The sequence below is a fragment of the Lucilia cuprina genome, chromosome 3 (genome assembly GCF_022045245.1).
Source record: "Lucilia cuprina isolate Lc7/37 chromosome 3, ASM2204524v1, whole genome shotgun sequence".
NCBI classification, from domain to species: Eukaryota; Metazoa; Arthropoda; class Insecta; order Diptera; family Calliphoridae; genus Lucilia; species Lucilia cuprina.
The window spans coordinates 10722017-10725072 of NC_060951.1; positions in this window are offsets into that span (position 1 = coordinate 10722017).

Here is a 3056-nt window from a genome sequence, read left to right on the forward strand (position 1 = left end):
TATAGTCCATCGATATTGCATACGGCTTCAAACCCAGCCCACAATTGATTTATTTTGAAAATATTTATTGCTTTTATCATTATTGGTTTAAAGAACTTCTCTTGGTCTTTATTTTCTGACAGTGCTTTTATATATTTGGCTACGATTTTGATGAAGTGGCGGCAGCAAATCTGTATGACCACAAAGTTGAATGTTTTTCTTTATTAAATAATTTTGAAATGATTTCATATGTTGGTTAGATGACAACTCTAATCAATGACTACACGTTTTAAACAAAATAATCTTACTTCCATAAAAAAAGTTTTAAATCCTCCTCATAATGCTGACATGTTATTGCCTCTGCCAACGGTATATTAATGCTTTATTACGATATTTAGACGAAAATGTTTTTTTCATATAATGTTTTGCATCTTTTTAATAAAAACTTGTTCGGATTTTATTATTTTTTAGGATGAATAGTTTTTTTTGAAAATACATTTACTATTGTAGGTTTTGATTTTATTTGTTCAACAAATTTGTATTTTTTACACGAATAATTACTATAAATACAATATGCACATAATCTTAATATTAGCTTAGATTTATTAAAACTTCACGTTGCTTATTATTGTTTGCAGAGTGTTCGTTTAGAAATAATTTATTTTGGATTTTTATTTTAAATTTATCTTCTTTTAAAATGTATCGGAATTAGAATTTGGATTTTTTATTTGACATTTTTACTTTTAATGTTGGTAATTTTGGAATATGATTTTCATTGCGTATTACTGAATATTCCTCGATTTTTTCACTTTCTTCGGTAATGTCGATATCCGTCAGTTTTGTGGATGACAAAATATCACAGCTTTGTATAAGTGACTTTTCTATATTTGACGATTCATTTTAAATTGGGAAAAATTTAACTTTGGCGTACGAAATAGAAGTGAAAGAGAAAATAAGAACAAAAACAAACTATCAAAATAATTGTTTTTCTATTTTGTTTTGTTTAATTGGGATTTTATATTCAGTTATTTAGTATTTTTGTTCTATTTTAATAAATAAATTATAAACAAAAAGAAAAAAACAAAAAATAATCATATGTTTCTCATATTTTGCCAACGCATCGATTGGGTATAACAGTCGCAGTTCGTCGCAAAGTATTGTATTTGTTTGGACTTTTATTCTTTTGGAAGTAATTCGCTTTATTTTTGCTGGGTGACAAATATAGACTATTGAATATAGTCCATCGATATTGCATACGGCTTCAAACCCAGCCCACAATTTATTTATTTTGAAAATATTTATTGCTTTCATCATTATTGGTTTTAAGAACTTCTCTTGGTCTTCATTTTCTGACAGTGCTTTTATATATTTTGCTACGATTTTGATGAAGTGGCGGCAGCAAATCTGTATGACAAAGATTGATGTTTTTCTTTATTAAATAATTTTGAAATGATTTCATCTCATAATCAAATGCAAATGTTGTTGAGTTGGTTAGTTGACAACTCTAATCAATGACTACACGTTTGAAACAAAATAATCTTACTTCCATAAAAAAGTATTAAATCTTCCCCATAATGCTGACATGTTATTGCCTCTGCCAATGGTATATTAATGCTTTATTACGATATTTCGACGAAAATGCTTTTTTCATATAATGTTTTGCATATTTTTAATAAAAACTTTTTCGGATTTTATTATTTTTTTTTAGGATGAATAATTTTTTTTTTTGAAAATAAAAAATAAATGTAAAAAATACAAATAGTGAATATTTGTATTTTTTACACGAATAATTACTATAAATACAATATGCACCTAATAATAATATTTTAGATTTATTAAAACTTCACGTTGCTTATTATTGTTTGCAGAGTGTTCGTTTAGAAATAATTTATTTTGGATTTTTATTTAAAATTTACCTTCTTTTAAAATGTATAGGAATTAGAATTTGGATTTTTTATTTGACATTTTTACTTTTAATGTTGGTAATTTTGGAATATGAATTTCATTGCGTATTACTGAATATTCCTGGATTTTTTCACTTTCTTCAGTAATCTCGATATCGAATAAAATGTTACTTTCATCAAAAACGATTGTACTGCTAATTATCGAATTCGGAGAAATATCTTCTTTATTTGGAAGAATATAAAAGGTTCACTATTATAGAAAAGTCAAAGAGTACCTAAACTTTTGTTGAGAAACTTCTGATTTTGTGTGTGAGAGAAAGAGATGGTTTATATTTCTTTCACTTTCTCTCACACGCAAAAATAAAAATTTTCCAAAAAAAGTTTCCTAGTGTGAACCAGGTCTTACAAAAGCCAATTCAATGAACGTATTCAATTGACCTCAAAAAATTATTAGACTTATTATTTCCACAGATGTCAGCAGTAAACTTTATGAGTACAGTGTGTAAACCAAATACAAAACATTACAACGAAATTACTATAAAAATCGCCTAGCCATTACTGGGAAATAAGTTCGAAGAGGAATATTTATTTAAAACAAGTAGCGGAAGAATATAAAAAATAATAAAAAAATTGTCCCTATTTTAGAAGATTTACTTAGAGAAAATTTAAATGTAAAAACAATATACATACTTATGTTCCCTAATATTTATACGAGTTTTTCGTGGACGAAAAACAACAGAATACTATATCTCTATGCTAAATGCATATGTCATGATTTATTTTGAAAATAATATACTATCAGGAAAAATCCCAATGACACATCCAAAGTTGCTGAAAAAACAGTAAATAAGAAGCGTCCGGAGAGTATTGACAAAGTATAAAATGAAATTTATAAAATCTACAAACTAGAGAGACCGAAAACTTACTCAGCAATGTTTTGGCAACTTGGCCTTAAAAATAAAGGCTAAGTTACAAAGTCCGAACAGCAATGAAAATTGAACTTATACTAATACTCATCTGAATTTTCTATAGGCCACAAATGTTTAAAAATGAGCAGAATAGTCTGTTTTTGACGCCACGGGAAATTTAGTAAGGAAAATCGATAAACTTCAAAAATAGTATTTCTTTATTCAGCGAGACGATTACATTTTTGTTGATATTTATAAAATGAGA